The sequence below is a fragment of the Pseudorasbora parva genome, chromosome 21 (assembly GCF_024679245.1).
Source record: "Pseudorasbora parva isolate DD20220531a chromosome 21, ASM2467924v1, whole genome shotgun sequence".
NCBI classification, from domain to species: Eukaryota; Metazoa; Chordata; class Actinopteri; order Cypriniformes; family Gobionidae; genus Pseudorasbora; species Pseudorasbora parva.
The window spans coordinates 35,483,539-35,495,873 of record NC_090192.1 but is presented as its reverse complement, the minus strand read 5'-3'; the positions used below and the strand labels follow the sequence as shown (position 1 = coordinate 35,495,873).

The 12,335-nt window shown below is 38.1% G+C and overlaps 1 protein-coding gene across 4 annotated transcripts in view; it reads right to left on the bottom strand.

Moving 5' to 3' along the window:
* Nucleotides 1-12,335, bottom strand: part of LOC137056245 (cadherin-18) — a 331,361-nt gene that overhangs the window by 19,124 nt on the left and 299,902 nt on the right. The gene's annotated exons all lie outside the window — the stretch shown is intronic.

Sequence of the window (12,335 nt, the reverse complement as noted above, 5' to 3'; positions counted from 1 at the left end):
ATACACTGTAAAAAAAATTAATTGAAAATTCCAATTGAACATTTTCAAGTGACTGATCACATCTAAATTTTTCAGTTGGCCGAATTTAATTTCTGTGAATTAAATTGCATCAATTCACATAATTTCAATTCGGCCAACAGAAAAATGTACTTCCGCCCACGACCGGATAAACTTGCATATCTTTTTCTTGTTTTCAGCTGAATAATTCCAAATTAACTCTGTTATTTTGACAGGAAAATACAACAAAGAATATCAGTTACGTGTAGCACATCGATTCTGCGTGGTATGCAAGACTCTCTCTCTCTTTCTCTGTGTACGCGCACGTGTGTGTGTGAGAGAGAAACACAGCTAGCCCTCTCAGTAAAGCGAGTCATGTGTCTTCTCTTCACACTAGAGGTTGTGGCATGTCAAATACAGGTACGTTGTGCATCCATTGAGATGAATTGAATTAGTAGAGATTGCTTGCTAGAGAGCGAAACTTAGCGAGTGAAAATAGTTCTATGCTAAACTTCTAACACACACTGGTGAGTAAGTAAGGGATAATGTACACTTAGCCGGTTGTTATTGCAGAATAAACCCCGACAGAGTGATCAGGACCCCGACGCAAAGCGGAGGACTCTTGCATCACTCTGAAGGGGTTTATTCTGCGATAACAACCGGCTGGGTGTACATTATCCCACTTATTACACGGCTACTAGTCTCAAATAAATTAGATACAAAACATTGTCTTGAGATTAAATATTTTATTAGCTCTTCCGCAAAGAAAAACAGTTCCAAACTGCTTTAAGCCTTTATCTATTGCTGCTAAATGTTGAAAATGAATGCTGAAAGGGTTAGTTCACCCAAAAATGAAACCAAGCCTATGATTTACTCACCCTCAAGTCATTATAGGTGTATATGACATTCTTATTTCAGACAAATACAATCGTTATATTTAAAAAGTCCAGGCTAACGCTAATCCCAGCAGTAGTTGTAGCTGTTTTTGAAGTCCATAATAAATGCAGCTGTCCGTCAAATAACATGCTCCACGCGGCTCCGATGGGTTAATAGAGCCTTCTGATTCGAATCGATGCGTTTGTGTAAGAAAAAGATCTATATTTAAAACTTTATAAAGGAACCCCGCTTTGAAGTCTTTCATTGTAGCCATGGCTGTTTAAGTATTTAACAACCACAAGATGGCCAGCGTTAAGCATTAAGCAGCGTTAAGCAGTAGTACCGGTCAAGATAACTCGTAGTACCCGGATGAGCGGTTGTTATCTGGAAATAACATACCGCTGGAAAGCGCGATTGACCAATCAGAATCAAGTATTTCACAGAGCTGTGTAATAAAATCTAAGAATTTATTAGCCAGTGGATGATATATGTTATTTAGTCGCACAGAGTGAAGATGTGTTCACAATTACAATTCAATTGAGCCCTAAAGTGTGGATGGTTGGCCATTATTCTGCTGAGTGGTTGGTCTCTCTGATCTCAAATTGATCAAAGAACTGAAATAAAGTATTAAATCAAATAAAATAAAAATATTCAAGCATTATGGAGGCATTCCCTAACCTCAAAAACTCCACTGATTTATCTTTCCCCTTAAACAACTAATGACAAACACACTGAAGAAAAAATTTTGAAGAAAAAATAAAACATCTTTCACTGGGAAAACAGCCATGTTCTGTCGCATAACAACACTTCAACCTTCACTGAAGTGGCAGGATATCTGAGTGACACTCCGGCTAATTAAAATTCCCAAATATCACCAGACTGACAGCAACAGCTTTCAACTCCTCTGATGAGGGGCTGTACTAGAAAGGTCTTTCTGCATGCAAACGTGCAAAAAGATGCCTTCAGAAATCAATTGATCTATTAAAGTAACTGGGTCGTTTAGAGATCTGAGCGTTGGTTTAATTGCCTGTAAAAAAAAAAAAAAAAAAAAAAAAAACAGGGAAAAGAAAATGTCATCGTGATGATTTGGAACCAGCACAGGGATCAAGGGAAGACTAATTATGAGTAATTGTGAAGTTTGTGTGTGTTTCTTGCTCAAATTCAGTGTATGTTATAAAGTAAATGTAAGTAAATAAGGTTTATATACATGTTGTCAATCGACTAATCACATATTAGTCAAGTAATCACTATTAATAGCACCTAACATTATATTTAATCTCCAAATTAATGAAACAACTTAAAAACAGTGGCCTATACTTGTCTCTGTGAGAAAAAAAATGTTTCCCCTTAATTTGATTAATTATAGCCATTCAGCATTACAGTATAATTGAAAGCTATACATGTCATAATCTTCACAGCTAAAGCACTTCACAGTTTTCACTGCATAAATTATACATTAAAAATAGATTAATCCTCATTAAAGCTTCAAAAGTTACTCAGTCAAAAGCAGTGTGAATCTTTTTTTTTGTTCTTTAATTATCCTTAATGACAGACAGCAGCGTGTTTATTAAGCTGCTGTCCCTTTAAGACCCGCCCGTCGCACATAAGGAGATTCTAAAACACCCCCTTTTTTTTTTTTTTTTTTACAACACTTTACGTTCATGTACGACTCATTGAAGACTATGCTTACAAGGATAATTGACAAAACGGGCATTTTGCAATAATTTAATGTTTTTTTATCCGTTTAAAGCCCCACTTGGCTACTTTTGCTCTCGGGGTCCCCCTACAGTTTGGAAAAAATAATGTCCTCAACTACTGTCGTAAGCGCTGTAATCCTACAACAGGGGATGCCATTGCGCGTGCATTTGTTGACATGACAACCCTGATAGCCCTGAACTAGTGATACGTGGCTCGTCTCATAACCCGCGGACCCCGTATGTCTATTTAATGGTCCCGGGTGCGCGGCGGGTTGTAAAAATATATACAGTGGTGCGGTGCCGGCCAAATAACTTCATAAAAGTGGCGCTGCGGATCGGTGCAGCACATGGTGCAGCACTAACAGTTCCCCTGAACACTGCAAGAGGATTTCGAGTTCTTCTGGCGGCGCGTGTGAAATGTCTTCATCCCAGGTAACGTTACAGTCAGTGGCATATGTTTCAGCATGTCATATGAATATAATTTCATGGCTTTTATTTTTTTCAAACGCCAAATAATCACGATGCTCACGTTTACAAGCCAGCGTCATTATAGTAGTCTATTGGTTACCGTTTTACAGAATCTATATGATACTTCAGTTCAATGTTTGAGTGGTAGCTCACCGTAACAAGCAGGACAGCATCGGTCGGGCACGCCTCCTTCAGCTCACGCCGACGAGCAAACCCTGGTCACATTTTGATCCTAGTCCTGCCTTTAATCCCATCACTTTTTCGTTTCCTCTTATTGCTTTCCTCCAACAAAACATTTTCTTTCTTATGTGTCTGTGCTGCTTCGGACATGACTATATTATCCGACGAACAAAGTTGTGCTCGCACGTCTGAATTTAAGGAAGTGTGTGTGTTGGTGGAAGTGACGTATATGCCGTAAAGCAGTCGAATTTTGTAGTTCTTTTTGTTCTCGGGTTACTACCCGAAACCCGAAGTTTAAAAGTACGATTAAAAACGATACAGACCCCATCAGGCTATGGCAGACGTGTCATTCAACCTATTGTAAGTCGATTTATCATCACAAGAGTCTTAAAAAATATATTATGAAGGTTGAAAAGTTACCTAGTGCTGCTTTAAGAGTTGTTTAAAACGGCTTTCTGCGTGCACGAGTCATGACAGGAGATTCACAGACACTGCACTGCGTTCTCCTTTGTGTCTTATCACGCTTGAATGGTTTAAAAGCATTTGCATGAATAAGACCGTGGTCATAGAATGTAACGCTAGCCAACGGATGACAGGACAAAATAGATGCTGCTTTAATTGCGTTAAATACATTTTAGCACACTGAACTGAAAAACAAAAAAAGTTAATTTTGACAACACTATTATAAACACCTCATTTAAAGTAAAATAGCTATATCGTGATATATATCATTATGGTGAAATAAAATTTCTCATGTTGCTACAAGATTTTAGTCATATTGGCCACACCTAAACCCACAGTCTGCCTGAGGGCCATCTAGAGCTAAGGCTAACAATGTGTGTGTAAAAAAAGAGAGAACGATGGGGAGAGGGAGGAGAAAAAGAGACTTTTTTTTTTTCCAGTTTTGCTCATAATGTAATCCAGTCCACCGGCCTTTATTTCCATACTGCTAAATAACACGGTCATTAGACACAAAGACTAAGATACATTAAATCTGTGGTTTAACAAAACAGAAGTTATTCAATCTATAGTAGTTCAGCTGAAGTCAAGCTTTACTTTTAAAGCTAATTGGCATGAAACAGAAGTTGGGATAGTCTTTTTTCCCCCCGTTGTGACGTAGATATGAGCGAAACTGATTTTGTCCAGTAAAAAATGGACTAGATCATTAGATTGTTGTGGTTTGAGCTCATGTGAGGTACAGGTTGTCCCGCCCTCGCGTCATCAGAGAAGAGAAAAGAGGGAGGGGAAGTCATTTTGATTCAAGATTTTGAGGACACATGAGAATGTTTCTCGCAGAACGCCCAGAACGACCCCTAGACTTCTTAAAATCTTTTATCGTGGTCATCTGGTCACTCATAACACAATATGATATCTTCAGACCGTATTGTATTCTCATCATCATCCCATTAGGAAGCGGCCCTATGCTCATCATCATAATAACAATGATGATAATTACTGGATAATGAATCATTTCTCCTGTTACTTCTTGTTTTGCAGTCTATCTGGTTTCCTGTCCAGACGCCCACCAACGGACTGACACCAAATAAAAGAACAGCCTTCTCAGACGCCGGCTGCATATTAAAACAAGACGGTGTTAAACACTAGAAGCACGTCTCTATAAAGGCCTGAAGATGCGGTGTAGAAAGCCATTGGAAATAGAATGAGAGTCTTTCAGAGACAGATGGGAAACAGGAGGGCAGAAAGTGAGAGAAACAGAGCAATAACTAACAATAGATGGAAAGCGGATGGGCGTACTTGCAAAAGAGTGTGAAATAAGGAGGTGTGGAAAAAACAGGAGGAAAAAAAGTGTAAATTTATATCTGGGATTTTTGTTACAGATTCCCACGTATATGGAAAAAACAAGAAAAGAAAAGAAACAATAAAATACAGAATGCAAATATAGTAGTTCAAAAGAAAGAATAAATTATTCCTGTAAGATGGTTTTTGAGTGTATGTGTGTGCAATAACTGATTAGCATTCAAACGCAGTTAAGATTTGATGTTTGCGTGCCTTCAGCATGTTTTTGACCATGTCATTTGTCAGCTCACTCATGAATATTACCTTTCTAATTACCGGCTCCACATAAAGCGTAATTGACTAGAGAACATAATCAAACCGAATATCAGTGCGAGGGTCCCTCTTTGCACTCTGGGGTCCTCCGTCTTACATTGTTATTCACACAGAGACTGCGTTCATAAAGCAAAACGTGAACGGACAATAATTTAGTCCATTTAGCTTCCCTTTCACTGCGTACCAAATACATTTGCGTCAACAAATCCAAAAATAGAGATGGAAGCAAATTACATATTTGGTTGCAGCACTCTAGTAATTCCACTGAACACCTTAAAAAGTCAAAGGTGGAAAATAAGTCAGTCAGCATGTTAATGTGTTTACCTTTAACCATAAAAATGTGCATTTAGATACAGACAGAGTATATAAGTACCTCCGTAAAGACTCATTTGCTCTTTTGCAGCACTTGTAAAGATGGAAAAGTGGTATTATTGAAAATTTTGAAGCACTTCGGGTCGTTGTAGACAAGGGGGCTTCACTAACTCTACAGACACAATAAGAGCAGCGCACGACAACATGGCAAGAGCAGATAATTCTTAGACCGGTAAACAGTGGCGCGTCCCAGAGGAGAGATATTAAAGGGACGAGAAACTGTGAGAAGAGTGAGACTTGCACTGAGTACCACTTGAAGTAAACGGCAGTCGGCTCGATAGGAAACGAGTGGAACTCATGATTCAAGGGATGATTTTGAGGGATGCACCGATCATGATTTTTCATGACTGACTCAGATTTTTTTTATTTTTTTATTGTCTATTTGCTCATAACATGCAAAACCAGCCTTACATGGATAGTTCACCCAAGTTCACCAAATTTTACAACATTTCTTTGTTGTGATGTATACAAAGGAAGATATTTGGAAGAATGTTTGCAACCAAGCAGGTCTCAGCCCCTATTGACTTCCAGAGTAGGAAAAAAGTACTCTTTATACTTAATAAAACTTAAAGAGTTAGTTCACCAAAAAATGAATTTTATGTCATTAATGACTCACCCTAATGTTGTTCCACACCTGTAGACCTCCGTTCATCTTCAGAACTCAGTTTAAGATATTTTATATTTAGTCCGAGAGATTCTGTCTCTTCCAGAAGGAGCAGAAAGATAATAAAAAAATCATCTTAAGTAGTCCATATGTGACATCTCTGGGTTAGTCAGAATGCCTTAAAGCACTGAAAATACATTTTGGTCCCAAAACAATAAAACCTACAGATTTATTTAGCATTGTCTTCTCTTCTGTGTTCGTTTGAATCCTCAAACAAAGATCTGAACGGTTATGAATCAGTGTATCGGTTCATGATTCGGATCGCCAATGTCACTTGATTTCAGCAGATTGACACACGATCCAAATCATGAACCGATACACTGATTCATAACCATTCAAATCTTTGTTTGAGGATTGCTGAAGACAATGCTGAATAAAGACAGTTTTTGTTATTTTGGGACCAAAATGTAAGTTTTGAACCATACGTTTTCAATGGAGAGAAAGAATCTCTCGGACTAAATATAAAATATCTTAAACTGTGTTCTGAAGATGAACGGAGGTCTTACGGGTGAGGAACGACATTAGGGTGAGTCATTAATGACATCAATTTCATTTTTGGGTGAACTAACCCTTTAAAGTGCCCCCCATTATGAAAACATCCTGAAAAGTTTTAAATCTGAATGTGCACCGTATATAAAGTTATTGTCTCTCAAAAGTAAGAGTCGACACTGAGCCAATTAAACAAATAGTTTTTAAAATGGATCCCAAGCCGTTTTGTTGTGACATCAAAATGAAAACATTAGCACATTTCCAGTATTTTCAGCCTCGCTTGTCATTTTGATACAGTTCCCACACGTGCATCTAAATAAATTCTGCAATTAATTAGTCTGTGACGCGTGACACCAAACTAACAAATGGCGACAGACAGCAAGATTAATCAGATTACAGCATGTTCTTCTCATCTTCTCAGACATTCTGCATGTTCAATCGGCCTGAAATACCATAAACTACATCGACACTTGCCACTGAGGTAAGGTCAGGTCCTGCTCCAGTTGTGTTTGCGACTGACTTTCTGGTTTAACCAGCAACTCTTGCACGTTTCCTCATCGGACTCTGGCTCGAATTGGTAAAGTAAAATTTATGCCATGACTGTTCATACACCGTATTCAATTTTTAACACTTGACAAGCCATAATCCAGTAATGGTGCTAGGCGTCCTGTTTCCGAAATGTGCTGCACCCAGTATACCAATCACAACTAGCATCAGATTAGCATTACGCAAAGGGGTTTGGAAAAATGACTCGTTGAGCGAATCCTTTGGGAGTCGTGGAGTAAATAAGGTAAAAATAAATGCATAAGACAATGAAAGTAACTTTTGACTTTGCATGCATGTAAACACCTAAACAAAAAAAAGAGGAACCTTTCAAATGCCATAATAAGAGCAATGGGGGCTGAGATCTGCTTGGTTACAAACATTCTTCCAAACATTTTCCTTTGTAAACAGCAGAACAAAGAAATGAATACAGGTTTGGAACAACTTGAGGGCGAGTGAATGATGATGATGAAAATATTTGGGTGAATTATTCCTTTAAAAATATCTCTAGCCATTTGAAATTAGAGGCAACCACTGCATTTTAAATCACAATCCAAACAACGATGCTAAACTTGTGTAACATGAGCAGTGGTTTTTGAAATGAGACAGAATAATTTCAAGATTTAAAGCAAAAACAAATTAGTTTACACTACATAAAACATAGCTGCACAAAACAAAAAGAGCAGAAGAAATGAATGAAAATGCATATTCACTCTCTGACAGAAGGTGGCGCTTATGGAACAGCAGCGATACGGCGTTTTCTTGGTTACTGCTGTAAGCACTTAGAAAATCTAAAACTTTGAAAAGCATTACACAGAGGTAAGAGGACAAGAAAATGGCATCAAAGCTTTTCTGAAGATTGTCAGTTCCCTTCAGAGATACATTAATATAATCCTGGCACCCCAATTCAATATTTCTCTTCCAATATTTCGAGCATTGCAAACAGTGAGTTGTTGTGCTTTGTTCAGTATCTACCGGCACGCCTCCTCGCCTCCATCTTCAGCGTGTTTCATCTCTGGCCTGTGATAAAGTCCTGTTTACAGACTTTATACTATTTCCACACAAATTACATTTGGGAAATGATTGCAATGCAGTTTGTGCACAAATACGGAATCGAGATCGGCCAAAACAAAACAAAAAAACGATATTAATATTCTGAAGTCATTCTTTCTTCCATCATCACAATTAATCTGCCTCTCTTCTGTTTTTCCCTGACTCATCTTGAGACATTGACATTTTGTTTCTTTATTTCTTAAACAGACATTACATTATCAAGCACTACCCCCAAAACATCCATTCTGGGTCCATCTGTTCTCACTAATTCATGTAGATTAAAATTATGCTGTCAATCAATTTAAATGAATTGCTGATTAAATGAAATGAATCACAACCGATTGTGCATGTCAATATTTGATAAGATGAGAATATTATTTTGAGAGTCAACTAAAGTCATCACAATTAAAGGGGTACTTCAGCGCTGGGAAGATGAATCTGTATTTAAACTGGGTCATCAATGCAGTAGAAATGTGAAATTATTTTTGAATTTGGTGTCTTCTAGACTGAGAAAAGACAGAAAATATATTTTTGTCCCATGGGGATGAAAGACTACAATTCCCAGAATGCTTCGCTGCCCTGTGAGGCCATTCCCAACACCACCAACTTCATTACTGTGACTGAGTTAGAAAAGACACTACAATTAAAAACTGAACGTGTCTGTTCAATATAATGAGTGAGTCACCGCGCGAGTATCACAGCCCTGAGCACTAACTGCAGGAGTGATGAGAGCTGAGGTAATCGCGACTACATTCGCGGCATACATTCACAACGCGAGTTCAGTCTGGCACGAGTTTCAGTTCATGCCTTTGCAAGCTTAACTTTCATAGAAATTAATTTGAGAAGTTAAAAGACTTACATTGCTCACCATAGCTCCGTTTAAATGATCCTGTCTGCAAGCTGAGCTCTCCCTGCCAGCTTAGTGTTATCTCCCATCCCCCATGCGCAGATTCAAAACATGCGGAAATGGCTCCCTCTGCTGGCTGTAGTCTTTAGCCTCTGGGCAAACATTCCTCCTATGATGCAAAAATCGTCATTTTGCATCATAGGAGGAATTTTTCCAGAAATAAAATGCATAAATCTCTTGTCTCAGGGAGATATGAGGGGGGAAAGCACAATAATTTGAATATTCTCCAGGGTTTCTACTGATACAAAGCCATATGCTAATCGCTGAAGTAACCCTTTAATGAAGATATTATTTCAGCATTCAATTCAACCTCGTTGAACAGACAAAAAGCTGATTTTCAATATGTAGTTTGTTTTATTTCATATAATATTTAATTTCAATCCATTTTATATTCAAGTCAGTCTGGGTTGATTAAGGTACCGTTCACACAGGACGCGTTCTTGTATTCTGTATGCACAATTTTATTCAAAAAATTAGTCAGACAGGCATCTGATTCTCAGTGACTTATCGCCACATTTTCAAGAAGCTGTATCTTAAGACGCATACATTGTGCATTTTTCCTCTAACTGTACTAACAGTTCTTTGAAACTCAAGATTGAATTTTGCCTGCTCTCATGAACTTAACTGTTAACCCTATCCATAAACTTAACAAGCCAAATAAAATAAATATGACATTTAAGATAAACTTCCAAAACCAACATCGAACCCTCTTTTCCCCATCCCTTTTTTTTTTCAAATCCTCTACTGGTCCGAGAGCAGCTCTTGGATAAGAGTGGTCTCCATGGTAACCTCCAGCCTGCAGCCATCTGTGTTGAGTATTGTATTAAGGCCGTTGGTTCTGGAGTTTAGGGAGTTGGTAATTCATCCAGCAGCAACAGGGAGTACACTCCTGTGTGATGTTAGACCCGTAATCCCTCTATAGGAATGCTACAGCTCTTCGAAAGAGAGGGACAGTGATGAGGGAAGTAAACTGTGCCAACTATGCTTGAGCTACATATTGGAAACGGGGTTGCTGGAAGAGTACAAAAACTTCACCAATCACTTCACCTTAGGTTCACCCCAGGCATCACAGACAAGAAGTGATACTGGTAGATTAAAGGAAGTGTAAGATTGGGGCCAAAACTGGTACTGCAGGTGTATCCCCTCTCGCCCTTCCCCTTGACTCGAGGTTGCCAGATTGGCTGCAGGATCAGCAGGAACGTTTGTAGATCTGCAGCTGCGGTAACTAGAGCAGAGCTGGCAACCTGGATGCCCAAACACTACTGACTTGTGATTGGTCGATAGGTGGAGCTTCAGGCCAAAACACAACATGACATCATCAACATCAGTTGAGGGCTGCAACAACAACTTTTAGATGACAATATCCCGGCCGGACTACTGTTGTCAGTGATATAAGTATTTGAATAGAAAAAAAACCTCTTAACCAGTCAAAAGACCAGCTAAAACCAGAAAACTAGGCTGGTGTAAGATGTTTTATGTATTGTTTGTGTCATTTAGACCCTCCATGAAGTGGCACCTTTAAAGGAACTGTATGTAAGAAATGTATTTAAATTAATCATAAAATGGCCCTGATATGTCAGGTGATACTTACATCACTGACAACAGTAGTCCTGCCAGGATATTGTATAGAAATTCTATTTATTTTCAGTTTATTTGTTTCTTTCTCTCTCTCTCTCTCTCTCTCTCTCTCTCTCTCTCTCTCTCTCTCTCTCTCTCTCTCTCTCTCTCTCTCTCTCTCTGGTAGATGCTATTTGCTCCTTAGGGTTGTTGTATAATAACAACATAGAGTGTAAATTATCACATTTATTAAAATTATTACATAGGTGGGACAATAAAGCCCTCCCCTACACCTACCCCCTAATCCTAACCGATAAACACTTGTTTAATAAACACTATTTCAACTTTTCAGATATTTTCATTTTTATTGAAAGTAAATGCTTTTCTGATCTGATTTGTGATGGGGAAAAATTAGTAGAGCAAGTTCGCTAAAAGGCCGATTCAAACACTGGGCGGTGTGTGTCAAAACTTTCTGGAACACACCTACCATTCAGACGTCAGTGGGCTGAGGTAGTGTAAATGGCCTCTGCCAACAAGGTGGGCTATCTCTGGGACACTCTGCTTTTTAAAAATAGATTTAGACTGTGAGACCAGCAAACCAACAGAGTTTTTATTTTATTTTTAAACAGGGTGATCAATCGACCAAAAACAGTTGCAAAGTAAAAAGTGTCCACTTTGATTTCATGTTGAATTAAAATTTTACAGGAATGACAACAAATAAAAAACAAACCATATTCTTCATGTCATACTACCATCTTACAGATACCCAAAACATACACGCAGAACAAACAGAGCTAGAGCTAATAATTAACTTTAGGCAGTATTAATTATTGATTATTAAGAGAAATGCCTTTATAGCTTATTGATTTAACTTCTCAGCAGCTATTAATCATATATTAGAGCTTTTATTTCCGTCTGCATCTAAACCGTCATCAATCGTCTCTCTTAAGCTTGCGGTCGACATATAATTAGGACTTAAATGCTGGTCAACATCAACCGAGAAGTCCATCGATCATATCAGAAGCATCCTGCAGTCATTTCCCCCTTGAAAGCTATGGAAGCTCAAGAGCAATAGAAACATTTATAGCTGTTTGATTTTTTTTTTAATTAGCAAGGATATGTGAATTCATAATTTTAGCTTTTATGGGAATGGCATGTATGGTAATCATCTTCTGAAAGCTATTGTGTGCCTTTTGATGTAATGGAAAAGATTATTAGACCGCATACATTAACACAAACCCATTAGGTTTCCCACATATTTTGACTAATGAATTTCAATGACTTTAGTTGTTTGTGATTACTAGATAAAGATGTATAAACATAATTTTTATAGAGACTACACTCAAAAAGAGCAACTAGCTGATTAAATATTTTAGATGACAAAAAAACAAACAAAAAAATTGTCAAAAAGGCCTTTCTGACAAAGGATATTGTCAAGAATATCCTGACATTTCCAGTTTTC